The sequence below is a fragment of the Helianthus annuus genome, chromosome 11 (assembly GCF_002127325.2).
Source record: "Helianthus annuus cultivar XRQ/B chromosome 11, HanXRQr2.0-SUNRISE, whole genome shotgun sequence".
Classification (NCBI taxonomy): Eukaryota; Viridiplantae; Streptophyta; class Magnoliopsida; order Asterales; family Asteraceae; genus Helianthus; species Helianthus annuus.
Genome location: NC_035443.2, coordinates 31,675,966 through 31,697,524, shown reverse-complemented (window position 1 = coordinate 31,697,524; position 21,559 = coordinate 31,675,966). Strand labels below are relative to the sequence as shown.

The 21,559-nt window shown below is 34.4% G+C and overlaps 1 long non-coding RNA gene across 1 annotated transcript; it reads right to left on the bottom strand.

The window, feature by feature from the left end:
• Positions 1 to 1,664: 1,664 nt before the first annotated feature.
• On the bottom strand, positions 1,665 to 5,481 carry LOC110889959. The gene is made up of 5 exons (XR_002564084.2): positions 5,258 to 5,481; positions 3,435 to 3,701; positions 3,177 to 3,328; positions 2,899 to 3,097; positions 1,665 to 1,989 (listed from the first exon to the last, which is right to left on the bottom strand). It is a non-coding gene; the product is annotated as an uncharacterized LOC110889959 (long non-coding RNA).
• Between the last annotated feature and the right edge of the window lie 16,078 nt (positions 5,482 to 21,559).

Below are 21,559 nucleotides of genomic sequence, written 5' to 3'. Positions count from 1 at the left end.
TGAAATGATTCAATTCTACAAGATAGAGGATCCATCCAAAAGAGCCTTCCCATATCTATATGGCTTCAGAAGACCTCAGAATATAGATGAATATCTGAAGTTGAAAGCCAAATAAGCAGATCTTATAGCAAAAGAAGAGAGTAAAGGGTTAGGAGACAGGAGATACGAAGGTCTGATGCAACATGGGCTTAGCAAAGTTAGGAAACTTGAAGACTTTGCTAGAGACCTAAGTAAATCCATGTCAGAGTTGCCACCAGATGCTGGTCTTCAAAAGGAATTAAGGGTCGATTATTTGGATCTCATCATGAAAACCACGCCCTACAAAGCAAACAAGTCTCAATTCAAAGATTGGTCTCTTGATGCTCTCAAAGAAGAAATTAACAGATTTGAAATGATGAACAAAGATCCTCAAATGAAGAAATCTACACCCAATTGGAATAAATTCAAGAAAGTTAATGTAGATGATGCATTGAGGTACAAGAGAAAGAGAGCAGAGCTTGTCACTGCTGGGTATGGGTCTACAGGATCAATTGCCAGATGGTCAAAGAAGAATGTTGATGAGACCTACAGAAAATTGGAAGAGCTGAGAAAGAAAGACCCAAAGGTTCCTCAGAAGCCAGTGTATACTGAAACCACTACTGATAGGCCTCAACATACCCATGCCACTAAAAAGTTGTTCTCCTCATCTGCTTTACCCATTAGTGCCTTAAATCAATTAAAAAGGCAAAAGCAGATGGATGAGGAAGATGAAAAGAGGTATGCTGAACATAGAAAAGAGGCCATCAGAAATCAACTTCAATTTGGAGTTGATGATGCTGCTCACCAACTTGCTGCTCAAATTGTTGATACAATCAAACAGTTGGCAAGCAGACCTCAATCACCAAACTCATCTCAAATAAATCTTATCCCTAGAAATCTATCAGACCCAAAACACTACTAGAAAACTGCCTACTTTATGACAGCCAAATTTGTAGCAAATTTGTAGGAAATAGGTCGTATCTACAGATTTGCTACAAAAAGTTTCGTGCAAAATAAGCTTGTCGAAAATAGGGTTAGCTACAAAATTATGACAAAATTTCACACAAGTTTTCGACAAAAATCTATCGTCACAAACGTTACCACAAAATACCTACAAACCAGTTTTTTATGTTTTTTCTACAATTCTTCCACAATTATGCCTATTTTTGTATTTTATTTTATCATATTTTACTTTTATAATTAATAACACTAATGAGAAAAAATATCCATAATTACGAATAATTATTTTTATTTTGCGACAAAATTCCTACAAAATTATAAAACTTTCTCTTAACAGTTTGCTACAAATTTCCTACAAATAAAAAGTATATTTTTTATGGTTGCTACAAATTTCCTACAACTTAAAGATGATTTTTTTTAAGTTTTGTGACAAAATCCCTACAAACAAAAAAAAACAAAATTTAAAGGTTACTACAAAATTCCTACAAACCAAAAAAAAAAAAAACAAAATTTAAAGGTTATGACAAAATTCCCACAAACAAAAAAAGATGGTTGCCACAAATTACCTACAACTCAGAAAAAAAATCCTACACCTATTTGCTACACATTTGTGACAGACTGTAACAAATTAAAGAAATTAAATAAAACCGAATTTTATGAAAAAATGCAGCAAAATTACTATTATATTTCAAAAATAATTGCAGCAAAATTCTAAAACATTCCAAAAATATTAAAGCAACATTCCCATACATTCCAAAAATTTTAAAACATTCCAAAACGCGTAAAAAATCCTAATTAAAAGCACTAATCCAACCTTTAACATTCCAATACTTAACAAGACGAGAGTTTTTACTTATTTCCGATGTTTTTCAGCTTGTCTTCCATAGTTTTTTGCCATGCCGCTTGGTCAGCCCGCTCTTTTTCGCGCACTTGTTGAAATTGTTCGAAACGGGATTCTATGTTTCGTCGGGCCTCTCGTTCTCTTTCTAATTCCGCTTGAACTTTTTGAAGCTAAAAGTTGTACAACAAGATATAATTAATACGTATTAACAAAACATAGTGTCAAAATTCACATATCACTTAACAATAATATGATATTCAAATATCGTATTAATGTTAAATGCCTTAGATCAAACCTATTATCATCTAGTGAATAACTCTATTTCCTACTTATTTACATATGTTCTATTTCAAGATGGCCATACCCAACCCGCTAATCTCCTAAAGACCAATAGTTTCGACCCGCACCAATATCACCCATTTTAACTCGCAACCCAACCCACTAGTTTTGTCATCCAAAAATAAGGGAAAATCATTAAGGCCATGTGAAATTTCACGCATTCATAATATAAAATGTACCAACGAGTCGTGTCACTTTGTTACATACTTACATTTTATTTCCTAATTCACGTATGTATGTGTATATAGATGTATGTGTGTGTGTATATATATATATATATAGAGAGAGAGAGAGAGAGAAAATAAAATTTAACCCGAACCCATCTTGACACGTGACCCAACCCATTTTGACCCGAACCCATCTTGACACGTGACCCAACCCGACCCGCCAATATCAGCAAACAACAAACCCATATCAGCAAACTCATACTTCCTATTTAAAACCTAATACAAACCTCAAAACCACCGCCATATATGAAACAACAATCTACCTTCAATACAATGTACTCAATCAATTAAAAACAAAATCTAGGTCCATAAGATGTTCTCTAAGTGTGTTCTCAACGTAGCGTACAAGATACTTAACAATTAGGCACAAACTATTAACTTAACATTTAGGGGCAAAAATATTCCCTCAAAATCAATAGTCTCTCAACAATTAGGTGTAAACTATTACCTTCACTAACAGGTATGTCCTAAAAATGTTGACCATATCTAAAATAACAAGAACAATAATGATACCTCATGCGACTGTCGGGGCATCATCGTATGACCCGCAAGCTCTGGAAAATGGTTTTCTAATCACCACAAAAACAGGATCAGAAGATCCTATGTCGAACATCTTACGACCCTTACACTCAAGAAGCAGACTCTACTACACGGCTAAATCATCGCAATCCTTGTCCCCATACAACTTTTTTACTTGTAACGTGTACGCGGCCTATAATATTATCAAATTAATGTTTTCAACCGGTAAAAGAGATACAATAACTATATATAAATGATAAAAGAGAGCTTACATATGAACATTTTGAATGGTTGGTAACAAACTCTAATGAATCAAAATCATTTTCGCTCATCTCCTGATCTTGTAACACTTTTTGCACTTCTTAGTGGCGTGAGTCTGTAAGAATACTTTCTTGTATCCAACTGTTTTACCCGCTTGTTTGTCCTACATAAAAAGAAGTAATGTAAATTGTAAGTATTGAATGTAAAGATATTTACTAAAATATATATATAGGAAATAAAAATTAAAAACATATTATTCAATTCCTTACAGCCACATTCGTTTCCATTTCTCAAGGGGCATCCCATCAGGTAGAAATTCACATAAGATATCAAAACTGTATCCTTTATCCTGTACTTTACGCCTTGCATCCGTAGCTTTATCTTTCCACTAAGATCAAGATCGATAACAATGTCACTATCAATGTGTTTCCCTTATGCAACTTGCTTTATCTTTCCACCACACAAAGACCACAACCACCATCACTACCACCACCATGAGCATAATTATCTTTACTACCATTCTTAATGTATGCACCCTGCATATAGAACAAGAAGGATCAGATAGATAATATAAGATTGACAAACCCTATGATAGAAAATAATATACAATGTAAGTAGAAAATGATAAATCTCAAATAATAATAAGTATACAACAACAAGCTACTAATGAACATGCTATTATTAGGCTTTTCCCTGTCTAATAAAAGATGGGTGATGTCCATACAAGGAGAGGGCCATCATATTTGAAAGATACTATGTCATTTTCTTCATTAATAAATGATTGATTTAAACGTTGAAGTGGTAACCTTCTAGAAAGATGTTAATTTTCTTCATTTTATAGACATGATAAACATTTGAATGTAAATTTGAAACCTCCTTAAAGTACTTTACTGAAAAGAATGTTAAAAGTCAATAAAATTTGAAGTATTATTTCACATGTTTATTAACTAAACATCAACCAACAGCTCATTTTCCCTCATTCTGCCATTTAACAATAGCAATTTGACCACTAACTTATACAACACCATTAGAATTTGAAGTAAAGGAGAAATGGGGGATCCATGAAAATATGCAGCACTGCCTTTTATGGGCAAAAGTTAAAATTTAAAGACTTTGTGGGGAACTGGACAACTAGGAAGATACAGGATCTTTATGTTCATACTAAAGGGTGGGTATTTAAATCAGTTTGATGCAACTATTAAGTTAATAAGTTCATAGTTGTAGTAATTATGAAGTATAAACCAGCGTTACCTTAGTTTTTGCACGTATATATAGTCTCAAAGATACATACGTGACTCTGACTCATGTGGTTATCTAAAAAAGGGGACAAATAGACATGGATGACTTAGACCGTGGGGTATGGTGGGGCGTGGGTTGGGGGCATGGTGCGACACGTGGAGTATGAGGCACCCAAGACCAAAAGCCAATTTCAAAGGGGTATGATGGGGTGTGGCTGGGGTGGTGTGGCTAGTGCTCTTGGCCAATGAGGTTCCGCCATGTCATGTGGGTAGCCCGTCTGAATCCCACGCCAAACGGGTCACGCCGAAACCCAAGCCCACCCGGGGTGGTGACTTGGGCGTTTGTACCCAACCCACGCCCCAACCCTCTCCCCATACCCTATAGTCTTACAAGTGAAAGTTCAACTCACCTATATGAAGTCAATAAATTCAGCATGTGCTTTATGACAAAAAATATGATACAAAATCTACAAAAGTAGAAATGAAACATGTCAAATACGCTGAAAGTGATGCCATCCACAAATTATATTCTAACACCTACAAACTCTTTTCTCTAATCATTTTAACAGATTAACGATTTAAACAAATATTAAAAAAGAATAAAACATTCATATGTTAATCCATGACCCATCAAATCTATTTTAAGTTTAAATCATTTTAAAGTTTTACCCCTGTTCTCTAATTGTGGGGATAAAAACTAAATTAACATGTGTGTTTACATAATTATGGTAGCGCATACAATGATTTTGATGTCTACATTATTATAGGAGATAAAAGGTTCAATCTTTAAATTCAAAAGTCCAACCAGAACGCTTTTAGATTAAATGTCAAGAAATTAGGGTTCTTACACTTACCTCAATCACAACAGACCTTAATTAGCTTTCAGACCTCCGATTAAGGTCTAGGATGGAAGAAGACTATCGCTAATCAGATGGCAAGGTTGTGATTTTTGTTCATCTTCATTCGGTTCGGGTTGAAACGCTGGGAGGAGAGCCAAGAGAAGGAGAGGGCCGCTAGTTGTTTTACCAGATCTAGGGATGAATTTTGAGAGGAGAATTGATGTAGGTCAAGGAAAATAAAGGAGGGAAATTAGAATTTTTTTGAGGTAAATGGTGGGAGAAAACGAGTGGGAAATTAGAATTTTTTTTTTGGGGGTAAGTGTTAGGAGTAAAAATTAAAGTTAATACTTTTTATCTTTTATAAAAAAAAATTAAAAACTTTTGAAAGAATATAATATTAAATTTTATATTTTATATGAATATATATGAGTAAACACGAGTGTTGTTCACGAGTCGAGCCAGGGCAGCCTCGACTCGATTATAAACCAAACCGGCTTAAATTATCAACAAAAATGGTTAAAAGCATGTATTATTTAAACTTTATATTATAAATTTTATATATCACATGCAATCTAATAGCTATAGTAATTGTCTTTTCTATTTTATTGATTTTCTTGGACCGGGTACAAAACACTTCTTGACGGAGTATATTCAACTACATAAAATCCCATATTTAATTGATTTTTTTTTGTTAATTTAGTAGAGACTAAATTAGTTTACAACTAGTAGAAGCATCCGTCGCGATGTGACGGGTATATATTAGATTCAACTTCCGTTTCAATTTATAGAATGTCTTTATTTATACCCAAGCCAACATTTGAGACAATTATTAGTGACAATTCATTTAATCAAATTTTTATTTTCCGAATCCCATTTCCTCGGAAAACAAAGAGGATTATTTTTGCATAGTCCAGAAGCTCAGAAAATCCATCATAGCTTCAAATAAGTGGTTACAAAGGAAAAGGTTATAAAGCCTTCAAAACAATAAAATCGCAAGCAATTTGGGATCCATCATAGCTTCGAATAAGTGGTTACAAAGGAAAAGGTTATAAAGCCTTCAAAACAATAAAATCGCAAGCAATTTGGGTTCAATTATGGGTTACCCCATTCTCATCATCGCCTTATTTTACCACACACAGTAAGTCCATCGTTCTCGTGGATGGCCGGAACCACCGGAAACGGTGGGGAACACCCATATGTTTTTCTGTTTCTCTCTATAGCTCGAGTGAGAGCAAACCATTCAACCAATAAATTGAGAACAAAAGAATCTGCCGCCACCACAGATGGCCGGAGCCGCCCGGCAGCGACGACCAAATAACCAAATACTCCAGATTGAGACAAACACAACAAAAGAACAGTTGTCTAAGAGAACTGATGTTCAAGTCACAAACCAAACACCTAAAACGACCGACTGGAACAATAGATTCAGCAAAGACTAACATTTCACCGCCATAGACGGTCGGAACCGTTGGGAAACAGCGGACCAACATCCCAAAAGTCTAGAGAGATGAGATGTTGAAGATGAGAGTAAAAACCTAAAAGGTTTATAAACTAAAAAAACAAAATAACACATGTCTAAAAGGACACATGTGCTTCTCAAAAAACCAAACACGTAAAACCATGAGTTTAATACAGTCCCTAGTATTGAACTAACCCACTGTACTACTTTATAAAGCACAGGGTACAAAAAGAGATGCAATAATATGTTACTGTGGTTTTGTCATAAACAACTGTCCAACATTCAAAGCTAACAATACAACCTGCAATGCACCTAGATGTTACAAATTTAGATTATATAATATGCACAACCATGATCTATTGTATGATATAGTATAGCATTTTTATCATATAGTATATCTGTATATGTATAGTATAGGTGTCACCTTGTGTTGTATAATAAAACATGTTATATTGTGGTATCGTGTAATTAGGTATCGTATGGTATAGTAGGGGTGCTAAACGGGTCGTGTTTGCGGGTTGGCGGTTTAAACCCGAACTCGGAACTGTATCACAATCATTTTTTATTACGTAACCATTTCATTTGATATTAATATTTATATTTTTATTAGGAAAATCGGGTTATACACGAACCTCTTGGAAGAGTTATAGCTTTGTATGTTAATATCTTATTATATGCTATCGTATAATACCGCATCGTGTTGTATATTATTTATAGTATGATGTAGTCTAGTATAATAAGTCTAATATCGTATTGTATTGTATGGTATGGTATGGCATGGTATGGAATTGTATTGTATTCTATCGTATAGTATCGTATCGTATTGTATAGTACAGTATAGTATCGTAGTTCTGTAACGCATTGTATAGTATCGTATAGTATAGTATTGTATACTATCATAGTTTCGTATCGTATCGTAGAATATCGTATAGTATAGTATAGTACAATACAGTACAGTACAGTACAATACAATATAGTGTGGTGTAGTATAGTGTAATATAGTGTCGTTTTGTATGGTATATGATCGTATCACATCGTACAGTATGGTATATAGTAATATAGTGTCGTGTGGTATCGTATCGTATCGCATCGTATCGTATATTATCGTATCGCATCGTATAGTTTAGTGTAGTATGGTATCGTATCGTATCGTGTAATATGGCATGGTATGGTACGGTACGATATGATATGTATCGTATAGTATAGTATAGTGTGGTGTGGTGTGGTGTGGTGTGGTGTGGTGTGGTGTGGTGTGGTGTGGTGTGGTATGGTATGGTATGGTATATTATAGTGTAGTATGGTATCGTATCGTATAGTATAGTGTAGTATGGTATGGTATCGTTGGTATGGTATTGTGTCGTATGGTATTGTGTCGTATGGTATGGTATGGTATGGTATGTTATGGTATGGTATGGTATGGTATGGTATGGTATGGTATGGTATGGTATGGTATGGTATAGGGCATGTAGCTCGGAGGATTAGAGCACGTGGCTACGAACCATAGTGTCGGGGGTTCGAATCCCTCCTCGACCACAACCGGCCCAAAGGGAAGGGCCTTTCCCTCTAGGGGTATGAAAATCATGATCGGGATAGCGAACCAAAAGCTATGGTACTTGGGTGTGGGTCTTTTGTCGAAATGGAATGAAATTTTTCTTTTATTATTTATCATAAATGAGTGAAGCATTACAAATAGTATGTCGGTCCCCCATCAGCGTATTTTTTTATTTTATGCGCTCGTAACTCTTCCTCGGCCAATATAGTATAGTATCATAAGGGTTCAATTGCTACAAATTACTGACAAATTTAACATTTTATTTTTTAAAATTATATGATTTTTATAATTGATAATTAACATATAAAATAATGTTTTTGTAGGAAATTTGTAGCAACAAGTGACAATTTGCTACAAATTTCTGACAAATTTAAGATTTTATTTTATAAAAATATATGTTTTTTAAAATAACTTTTTGGTTGTAGGAAATCTGTAGGAACTTTTGTTAATTTCCTACAAATTATCGACAAAAGTAAAATTTTATTTTCAAAATTATATGTTTTTTTTTAAAATTGATAAATAACAAATAAAAGTATATTTTTTTAGGAAATCTGTAACAACTGATGTTAGTTTGCTACAAATTGCTGACAAATTTAACATTTAAAAAAAAATATATGTTTTTCTAACTTTGATAAACTAACAAATAAAATAATTTTTTTTGTAGGAAATCTGTAGTAACTAGTGCTAGTTTGCTACAAATTTCCGACAAATTTAACATTTTAGTTTTAAAAATTATTTATATTTCTAAAATTGATAAGTAACAAATAAATTAACTTTTCTTTGTCAAAAAACTGTAGCAAGTGGTGGGGGGGGGGGGGGGGTTATTGCACGGACCTCCCGGCCGCTGGAGTGATCCCACTCCACAAGCTAGCAACGTCCCAATGCTGCCTGGCGGTGAATACCCCATCCCGAGCTTAGTCTGTTTCCCTCTGGGAAGAAGGTGGCAGAATACCCCCTGCCTGGACTCGAACCCGGGTCTCTGTGAAGAGTAGAGGTGGGACTGGCCAACTGGGACACCCCAGTTGGTTCAAGTGGTGTCAGTTTGCTAGAAATTTTAAACTAATTTAACGTGTTATTTTATAATTATCTATTTTTCTAAAATTGAATAATAACAAATAAATTGACTTATTTTTTGTAGGAAATCCGTAGCAACTAGTGTCAATTTGCTACCAATTTTCGACAAATTTAATATTCTTTTTTTATATTATTTATTTTTCTTAAATCGATAAATAACAAATGAATTAACTTTTTTTGTCGAAAATCTGTAGCAAGTGGTGTCAGTTTGCTACAAATTTTAGACAAATTTTACGTATTATTTTAAAATTATCTATTTTTCTAAAACTGAATAATAACAAATAAATTAACTTATTTTTTGTAGGAAATCCGTAGCAACTAGTGGCATTTTGCTACCAATTTTAGACAAATTTAATACTTTATTTTTAATAATTATTTTTGTTTCTTAAATTGATAAATAACAAATTAATTAACTTTTTTTTGTCGAAAATCTGTAGCAAGTGGTGTCACTTTGCTACAAATTTTAGACAAATTTAACGTATTATTTTAAAATTATCTATTTTTCTAAAATTGAATAATAACAAATAAATTAACTTATTTTTTGTAGGAAATCCGTAGCAACTAGTGTCATTTTGCTACCAATTTTCGACAAATTTAATACTTTATTTTTAATAATTATTTATTTTTCTTAAATTGATAAATAACAAATTAATTAACTTTTTTTTGTCGAAAATCTGTAGCAAGTGGTGTCACTTTGCTACAAATTTTAGACAAATTTATTGTTTTATTTTAAAATTATCTATTTATATAAAACTGAATAATAGCAAATAAATTTACTTATTTTTTGTAGGAAATCCGTAGCAACTAGTGTTAATTTGCTACCAACTTTCGACAAATTTAATATTTTATTTTTAAAAATTATTTATTTTTCTTAAATTGATGAATGACAAATAAATTAACTTTTTTTGTTGAAAATCTGTAGCAAGTGGTGTCAGTTTGCTACAAGTTTCTGACAAATTTAGAAGTTTTATTTTTTAAATTATTTATTTTGTTGTGGGTACAGATGATACAAAATGTTAATGTATTTTGTCGGAATTTTGTCGAAAAGCTAATTAATGTTGTGACGAAATTGTTACAACCGGTAGTTGTGTGACAATTTTGTCAGAAAATTGAAGAAATTTTTTGGATTTTTTTTGTTTTTCTTTTTTGTGAGAAAGCTGTAGAAAAATTGTAATAAAAATTGAGTTGTGGGAAATTTGTGGGAAACTTTTGTAAGAAAATATGTAGTTTTCTAATAGTGAAAATACTAAAGTGGAAGTCTGATAAAGATACTCACGTATTGACTCTACTCAGGTCTGATGGTAATGTTGAAAAGCTATCAAGGAAGGCTACATATAATCTGAATGCAGGAGACCTTCAAGATCTTTTGAACCTTCAACTGATTAGGGATGAGGAAGACACAGATTCCTTGGATTTTGAGCTCCAATTCAAAGGACAAATCAGGGAACTGTTGATGAGCAAAGAAAGATCAGGGAATAATGAAGTGTTTTGGCCTCATTTGTTCTAGGGGGAGATTGTTGGCTCATGTGATCTTTCCTAAAGAACAGATGATGCAAAGCCAAAACTGGTTCTCCAACAACTGATCCAAATAACAGTGTTTGAATTCTATTTCTCTCCAATGACAGTGGCATCCAACATCTGATGATCTCTAAAGTCTGCTGATCTATAAAGACTATTATGTACAAAGGTCTGCTAAAGTTTAAAGTTTGTTGAAGACCTATCATCTGTTGAAGTGAAAGAACTGATGGAAGTCAAAGACCTGATCAACCTTTCTGGAAATCACTGCTTAAGCTTCATCAGTGGTTGAGCCCATTAGCGGATATCATCATCAGTAGATAGATAATCAATGTTTATTGTAACAGTGTCTGTAATCATCAGTATTTAGAGGTTGTTAAGATTGTTAGCTGTCACTGTCTAGGTGACGTTAGCCAAGATGCCACAGTGTTTAGGATAGTACTATAAATAGACAGTGCATGTACTGTTCTATTAGCTCTTTACACACACTTGCATCTTGTACGAACTAGCACTTGTGAGCTCAGGCTGTGGGGGAGATAGCAATTCATGCATACCTTGAATATTTTGTAATGAAATCATTCGACACAAAGTATTAATGATGAAAACTATTATTTCCTTGTTTGTGTTATAGAGTTTTTCTTTCATTCCGCTGCAATTACTCATCTGTTTATCTTCTTTCATTGGTCATTTTATAAAAACAACACAAACAAGTAAACTCAGATCCTAACAGATTCTCATTTGTTAATAAAATTGTTTTGTTCCCTAAACCGTTGTGTTTTCAAAACATTTGTATTTCATTTAAACGTATATTGAGAATGCACAACCCTCTAAAACAGTAAGAGAAAGGGATCTAGGAACTCACCTGATTTGCGTAGTGTTACAAAACTATCTTGACCCTTTGCAACATTCAGTCGACCTGGTTAATGGTTCGAAAGCGAAATGGGCCAATTAGTGTATAACACGCATCACATTCAAGCGATACATATGTTTCACTTTAATAGTTGGGTGATGTGGTTTTGCTAGATTAGGGCAGTGAAAGTAAGTTTCTCATCATAATAGGTTTTTATTCAAGGTAAGGTTTCGCCAGAATGATAGTCTCCCCAAAGATATAAATTCACCAGTATAGTTGGACGAAACTTCGTGTAGAAACCCTAAGATTCATCGATAATGGCTGTGAAACTTTGGTGAAATGTTTTACGTCAAGATTGTGACTTTATTGTTTGAATAGCTATGAAGTCACGTTATAACATCAAAACATGCATTGATCTATCATTGCATGCTAACTTTTACACGAAACTAACCTTGTTTCATGAAGTCCTTGAACTGAACTTGAAGCTAACGAAAAGAAGACTTAAACAACCTCTTGGTCCTTAAAATCAATTAACGGTGATAAGGAAATAAATCCCTAACCAATCATATTCGATCCTTCCTCAAACCAACCTGAAAGTGAACCCAATACCATGCTTTCTCTCTCTACTTTCTCTTTCTAGAATGATGAGGTGTTTTGCAAGAATGAGATAGAGGCTACATGCATTGTTTCCTTTTTTAGGTTTTAAAGAGGAAAATTACCCATATGCCCTTATCGGCTTATCCATGATTTTCCATAATTTGTTAGGTCTTTAATCACGTTAACTCATAACTGATCGGTAATAGTCCAAATCCATATAACCATTTATTTAGTTAACTTAATTAAATATTGGGGTGTTACATGCCATTATGGTTTTCCTACACTATAATGTTTACATAAACCACCACAATTAAAACATCACACATATGCGTGTGAGTTACACTGATCAGGACTGACACACTACCAAAAGCCATACGAATAACGGAATTAAGTACACACATATAGGCAAACAAGTAATCTGCATGATGCAGAAACCACTTCATCATGTTCAAAACTCATGCAAAGAATATTGCATTTAATCCTTTTGAATCATTATTAGTATTTCAGACCAAAACATTAAAAACGGGCGTATGCAAACACAACTGATTATATTGTTCCGTTTTTAACATTAACTAATGCGCGCAAATTGGGAGTGTGTGTGTGTTATAGTTTTTTCTTGCACAAAATCTCTTTTGAAATTTAGAAAAATAGTTTTAAGTTTTATACACACAATAAGGGAAGTGTATTATCATGTAGTAGTATAGATGTAGTAGTATAGCGTAGTTTCAAAACCCTAATCGACCCACACCTTCAGTGTCTCCCACTTCGTTGTTTTGTTAGATATTAATGTAAAGGGGTATGTTGATAAATAAAAGAACTCTAAAAAACAATAAATAAATTAAACATAAAATAAAAAGGGTGAGGTGGTCAACCAAAGATTATCTCTCTAATCTTGAATCCACTTGAACCAATAAGAAATATTTAAAGTAATTTGATCGGTGCAGTAACTAGGATATCCCATCGTGAAATGAGAATTGCTACATCGGGCTTACTATCCCTAACTCTCCACCCATCCGCGAGCACATTGGGCTTACTATCCTTAAACTCTCCATCCATCCGCATAAAATGAAGAGACCACATCGGGCTGCATATGTCACGAATTTACCAGCAAGACCGGAAAGCATGTTCCCTGTATAACCCATATTTGAATACATTGCAAAGAAATCTATACCTTAAGTGTAAAATCCTCTTACTAAGTTAAATGTACTCTGAGACTTATAACTGAATGTATAAGGTTAGTATTTCAAAGTCGTATCTATAATATGTGACTTTGAAATACGAAACTAGGGATTTGAAACTCTGTTCACCATCTCTGGTGTGATAACAGCTTTTGTATAAAGACATACAACTTAGAATGTGTGCAACGACCATATTGGGCTAACATATACTAGTATTTAAAAATTCAAATGCATGGACTACCACTAAAAAAAAACCTTAAACATTATATATTTACATCAAGGTTTATCTAAACTAATGAGATACAATAAGTTTAGCCAATAATGACCATTACAAAGTTACCTACACTTGGTAGATTAACCATGAAATGGTTCCAGTGAGCCAACAAAAGCCAATTGCGGTTTATTAACGTCTTGAATCTAAGTCTGATGCCTTGGAGAAAAGAAAATGATGCAAAGAAGGTGAGAACCTACGAAGATCTTCACTGGAAGGGTGTGTCTTGGATGGTGTGCATGGTGTAGATGATCCAAATGACGGGGTGATGTCCTCTATTTATACAATAGTATTTCCCCTTTGCACGGTCTTCCACCTAGGCACACACGACCATGCCAAGTTCATTTGTACCTTGTACCTGGTGAGGGAGAGAGATACACACAACATTTTATTTATTTATATAATATATGAACCGTGACAATAGAAACTATCGGTAACTTATCAATCGTCATTTAATGGACCTTGACTTATCCTATGCTAGAAATATGTTAGTTTATGCAACAAAATAAAGTAACAAAATTTGAGTATGAGTCGATCGTTGTGGTGTACACCATTGAGATATGGTGCAAGTAAATGGATAAAGTGTATGCTCTATTAAAAGTCTTCGTTTAAAAAAAAATCTAAAACATTTCCTATCACCCAGATAGAATGTGTTTTTAGTGGCTAGGGATCAGGGAACTCCTTTCTATTGTACCATCACTCAATTTTAAACAAGTAAGAGCTTTTTGGTAATGCTTGTAATACCGAAAATTTACAAGAATTATCAACGGATGTATATAATGAAGTCATTAAGCTTGATTAATAATTAGTTTATTTACCTTAAAAATAAAAATTGCATTAATTTAAACCACCTAAAAAATATGTTGATTTATGCTTGAAAAAAAATTACATAATTAAGATTAAAAAAAACTAAAACTAAAGCTACTAAGTCATTGTAGGTCGCCTCAAGGTGGGTAAATCTAGTCGTCCAACATGCTCCACAAGACGTTTTAGTCTCCAGTGTGTATCTTCATCCATCAGGTCGTTAAAAGCAATATCATAGAAAATGGCCTCGACTGGAGGACTCCGAATGCGTACCGGTGCTATCACGTTATGTAAAATAATGACGTATATATGGCATACCTAGTCTTTTTCAGTGTTTTAGCATGCATTGGTCGATTAAGTATACCCCACTTTGACTTTAAAACACCAAAAAACTCGTTCCATGTCTTTTCTTGCCGCCTCGTTGATGTGCTAAAAGTGGTCTAATTAAATTAACTAATTTTAACCCTAAACTAGACACTCTAAGTTTTAAATTTATAAACTAAGACTCTCTAAAACCTAGACCACACAAAAGGCAAGTGTATCGGTCAATGCAGTAAAGCCTAAGTCCGAGTATCAAAACCCACGAGGCTCTACTGGCTATGAATACTATACTCGACTAACTTATCTAAGACTGACTCGACTTAATTGTTTTTATGTTTTGAGGAGGGGGGTTCTAATAACCTAATGCAATTTATTAAAATTAACTAAAGCAGACAGAGACACGAACCAAGACTGAGAACGAATTCAGATGATGGGAAAGACATTACCTAGACTTGAATCCTGGATTGTATTAGTAATGATTTATTAGGATGTTAATTATTATGGAACCGGGATCTTATTATGCTAAACCTATCGAGACACCGAACAAGACCCCTGAGACCCTTCTCATGAAGACAATTATGGAACTCTAAAGGTTGTTATGGACACCGGTTGGTCTAGACTCCCCCAGGTTATCTAAGTGGTTTATGAAAGTACCCTAATTCGATCTACTCCCTCACGGGTTATAAACCTAGGATACACTTGGGTTCTCGATTTAACTTGATAGACGACGGTCAATAGGGAAACTAGTTCAGACTCCTCACAAAGACCCTACCTAGCAATTTACTGACTTAGACCTAACAATAACCTCGCACCTCACAGCTATTAAGATTAGTAGAACACTTAGACTTATCTAACTATCAATTACCGCTTCTAAGGTATATTGGCCAATTAACCCAAAAGATCACAATATAAAATTATAATTTAGCATGAACCTATTATATGAAAGACATCCACCAAGAGTCACACGAAGCAATAAACGACAATTTAACAAAGCTAATCATGCATATACATCAAACCGGTAACCAAGTTGACTACTTTCATAAACAATCCATAAAAAAACTAAACATCCATAAAAATCAAAACTTTAACAAACCTATTCATCTAATCTAGGCAGTTTATAAAGTTTAGCTACACATCATTAAGAAATCAAGAACAAATGTTATCACAAAGTAGCAAAACATAATCAAAGCAATAAACAAGAGACCAAGTAAACCTGGATGCTGAACACGAGAGCCAACACGATCCCAAGTCTTCACAACTTCAACCAATGCTTTGTCTTGCTTGATTATGCTCCAAAAGATGTCTGAAATTCGTCCAAAGGCTCCCAATTCGTCTAGGGTTATCTAGGATTGATTAGGGTTAAGTATGGGGCTTAACTAGGGCTTAAATATGAAGTTTTAAGCGCTGATCAGCCAACGCGCCACACCCCGCGAGCCATATAGTCCCTCTCCTCGCGGGTGGCGAGTTGCTCGCGTACTGAGAATACGGTTTCGGCCATAACTTCTTCGTTTCAACTCCGTTTTCTTCACCATTTTCGCTTACGGGTTCGTAATTCAATTCTATATCTTCTCATCTTATCAAATATCCATTTTCATTCTATGACAGTCCTTCACTAAGCCCAAACCTCATCCAGTGTGCTCGTTTCTTCAAAGTTTCAGCTCGTTTTTGCTCCCAGGACGTTGCAAAGCACACAAGACACCATAGTATACAAAACTAATGATAAAATGACACAAAACAACTCAATTATTATACAAACTATACATGGAAACAGATGTAATTTGCATTTCATCACTTGTGTTGCCTCTTGAACTTCTTTTTGTAAGGAATCTGAGGATATGCAAATGTTTCCACAAACACAAACCAAGTAGGGTAGATTTTATTGGTAAGTTAATACCTACGTTTGTATAAGTGGCCATTCACGTAAAATGGACATTTTAGCGCAGTTGCATTTCATTGAGTGCGAAATAATGGAAATTGTTGGAGCACATTGATATTGTTTTGTGAACCTGGTGGACCAAAAAATTCATGGCAAATCCGCAAATCTTGAGATGCTAATGCTTCGAGCATAACTGTCGGGTATTGGTGATCGCATCTCATATATTGGTCAGGCAACTCTGTGGGACACATTCTCCAAAAGAAATGTGCACAATAAGGCTACCCAACATCCCAGGAAGGTGATGTTTCTCCCCGAGTGGAGTAGTCACCCCTCCACCCCATCCAGCCATACTCTATCCACTCAACTCCCCTCTTAACTTCCCATTTTGCCTCAAATGTAAGGAGTGCTCCCCTCAAGGGAGTACTCCAATTCATTTTAATTATTTTTTCTTTCTAAAAGTTAATAATAATTAAATATTATGTTTATTTTCGTTAAAAATAAAAACTGCATTAATTTAAACCCCTCAACAAAAATATGTTTATTTATTCTTGAAATTAAAAATTACATAATTAAAAATAACTAAACTATAACTAAAGCTACTAGTCATCGTCGGTTGCCTGAAGGTGGGGTAAATCTAGTCGTCCAACATGCTCTATGAGATGTTTTAGTCTACAATGCATATCTTTATCCATCAGCTCGTTAAAAACGGTATCATCGAAAACCGCCTTGACTGGAGGAACTCGAATGTGTACCATAGCTATCGTGTTTCGGTCGTCTTTTAAAAATCATGTTATGTAAAATAATGATGTATATACGACATACTGAATCTTTTTCATTGTATTAGCACGCATTGGTTGATTAAGTATACACCATTTTGACTTTAAAACACTAAAAACCCGTTCCACGTCTTTTCTTACCGCCACGTGCTGCCTCTTGAACTTCTTTTTGTTCGAATATGTGGATATGCAGATGTTTTCACAAATACAAACCAAGTAGGATAGATTCCATCGGCAAGATAATATCTACGTTTATATAAGTGGTCATTCATGTAAAATGGACATTTTAGCGCAGTTCCATTTCGTTTAGTGAGAAATAATGGAGATTATTAGAGCACATTAATGTTGTTTTGTGAACCTGGTGGACCATAAAAGCATGTCGAATCCACGAATCTTGAGAGGCCACCGCTTCGAGCATAACTGTCGGCTATTGGTGATAGCTTCTCATATATTTGGTCGTGCAACTCTATGGGAAACATTCTTCAAACAAAATGTGTACAATCAAGGCTACCCAACATCCCAGGAAGGTGATGTTTCTCCTCGAGGGGAGTAGTCACCTCTCCACTCTAGCCAGTCATACTCTGTCATCTCAACTCAGGGCCGGCCATTCTGTGCCGTCGCTCAATACCCAATTTTTTTAAAGGCCCGAAAGGTTTGGATGAGCTTTATATATATACACTTAATTATATATTTAATATATGCATCTACTCATCATGCAAAAGAGTGTTGGTGGTGGAGTGGAAAACTATCTCAAGATAATGAAAATGTTTCAAGTTCAAGTCTTGACTCCACCACCAAGGGTTTGTTTTTTTTTAATTCATTTCCCCAACCACAATTTTAGGCCCAATTTTTTTTCTCGCACGAGGCCTAAATTTTTTTAAGAGTTTTCGGTGACAGCTCTGTCCCAACTCCCCTCTTAACTCCTCATTTTGCCTTAAACGTAAGAGGTGTTCCCCTCGAGGGAGTAGTCCATTTCATTTTAATATTTTTTTTATTTCTAAAAGTTAATAATAATTAAATATTACGTTTATTCTTGAAATTAGAAATTACATAATTAAGATTAAAAAAACTAAAACTAAAGCTACTAGTCATCGTCGGTCACCTCAAGTTGAGGTAAATCTAGTCGTTCAACATGTCCACAAGACATTTTAGTCAACAATACGTATCTTCATCCATTAGCTCGTTAAAAACAGTATCATCGAAAACAACCTTGACTGGAGGATCCCGAATGTGTACCAGTACTATCGCGATTCTGTCATCTTTTAAAATCATGTTATGTAAAAGAATGGCGTATATACGACATACCTAATCTTTTTCACTGTTTTAGCACGCATTGGTCGATTAAGTATACCCTATTTTGACTTTAAAACACCAAAAACCCGTTCCACATCTTTTCTTGCCACCCTGCGCTACCTGCTGGATTACGATCCGCTGCCGCACCGCCATATTAGTTACCTTTTCATTCGGCCACTTAATGGACTACGGTCTCCCGCCGCACTAATAAGATAGTTAGCTTTATACCTATCCACTGTTACATAGAATGCCTCTTGTACGATTACGAGTTCTATTATTGAAGACTTTGAAGGTGAAGGAAAATGAAGGATGCTATGGATGACAAACTCAAGCAAAATAATGAAGTTGTTGGCAAAAAAAAAAAAAATGGATTGTTAAATCGATCAAAGCATGTTTATGTTTTTTAATGTGTTTATTGTTTCTTTTTCAGTCTTACTGTCCGGTTTACTCCCTCTACGACTGCAGGGGAGTATTGGAAACCCTATGGTTATTAATACGAGCCCACAGGCTCGTAAGGTATCTAGAGTTTACATTACATTGTCAATATACTGTAATCCATTATTCAGTAATAAACAATTCAATATTTCACCATCTTACAAGAAATACTTCGGAAGCAACATATTAAATTCCATAATTGGTGCTCCTTAACCAATCAACCCTCTGGTGGCCGAATTCACTCCCAAGCCCGAGAAGTCCTTGGATACATTCACTCGATCATTCCATATAGATGTGCACAAATCGGGTTTTTTTAATACCCGGTTTCGTGTATGGAAGTGATTTCGGGTATGATCAGAATTGAAAATCAACTATTTAGAGAAACCAGGTTTGATTCAGGTACGAGTATTGAGGAGAAAAACCATACCCTATGTACCCAGGTAGGGTATGAGCGGGTTGGGGTAGATGTGTACAAATCGTTTTTTTTCTAAACCGGTTTGGTTTTTAACCGAGCCGGTTTTTTTATCCAAAAAAAATCGGTTTTTTTATAACCGGTTTCGGTTATTAACCGGTTTTTCAAGCCCAAAACAGTAACTGGTCTAACCGCTTCAGTTAAAACCGGTTTTTGCCAAAAAAAAAAAAACGGTTAAAACCGGTTTCTTTTTTAAACTGGTTTCGAGGATCAAGATCCCTAACCGTATATTAACCGGCGATTCGGTTCGGTCTTAAAACCGGTTTTAAGAAAACCAGTTTTGGTTTTTTTCCGGTTTCGGTTCTATAACCGGTTTTTTTGTACACCTCTAGGTTGGGGGATGACGAGTATTAACGAGGTATGGGTCCGGGTATTAATACCCGGTTTGAAAAAGTAAGTGTTCTCTTTTAATATTACACAAAAAGAAAATCATTTAAAAGTCAAATTTGGTTTGTAATTTAAAATAAATTACAATAACAAAAATTCACTCGAACACAAATTAATTGCTTTATAATATTCATTTAAACAAACTTAAATATAATAGTTGTAATGTAAACATAAAAATATACTTTAAAAATTATGGTATTCTATCGGGTATTAAAAAAACCGGTATCAGGTATAGGGTATAACCGGGTTCGGGTATAATGTATGACCGGTTTCAGGTGTAAATCAGGTACGGGTATTGAGCTCAAAATGTATATCGTATCCACACCCTATGAAAAGGGTCGGGTTCGATTATCGATATAAAAATAATCCGTTTTAGGTTCTTTTCTTGGGTTGGTTCCAAGTACGAATTTTTTATGCACCTCTAATTGCATACTTGTTTTTGAGAAATAGCTCCTTAAACTGATTTTTAGAGTACCACTATTCAACGAGTTGTCAACCTAAAATAATATATTCTCACCCTTTCTAACAAAACCTTTTAGGTTTGATTTTAAGGCTGGTGGGTGTGGGGTGCGTCCTGGTCTTTCGAGGCACGACATCACCGCCCCCTGGTCCATTGCGTCACTTTCATCGCCTCACCAACGCAAGCGACGAGGACAATTTAAAAAATAAAGTCGTTGGTAACGACTACTTTTTAATTCGAATCATTGGAATAATAAGATGAAATCGTAACAGTTTTAAGGTTGACGGAAATATTTAATTGTGGCCGGAAATGTCCGACTTCCGAAACTCGAAAAGGACAACGTGCATGTTTGTTTGGGTGACATTTTAGGATTTAATTTAAACTCTATAAAACTATATAAATATATATATATATATATATATTATTATTATTATTATTATTATTATTATTATATCTATGTTGAATATTAATTAAAAAAATAAATAAATAAAAGGGAGGTTCATCACACACACCCCAGGCTCATCACTTGGGTGAGGTGATGGCTCCCGGTGACATGACCGCTTACGAGGCGTTCCATCACTAAGTGATGGGCCAACTCCACATCTACTCGCCTAAAGATAGATTAAGATTGCATTATTATTATTATTATTATTATTATTATTATTATATCTATGTTGAATATTAATTAAAATAAGAAAAAAAAGTTCTTATTTTATGATCGAACCATGTTAAAACAAATTGAAATTGTTGAGAAAGACCTCTCACCTACTTTTTTTATTTATTATTCTGAGGTAATATTTCATTTACTATTTGGTTTGTGTAAATAATTAACAATTCAATAGTCTTGTTAATTTTAATTTTATGAAATTAATAATGAAGAGAGAAAACTTTATATTTGAATTATTTAACTTACGTAAATATAAAGGAAATAAAAGAAAAACCTTAAAAGACATAAAAAGAAAAGAGATCTAATTGTTGTAAAACAACAACCTACTAG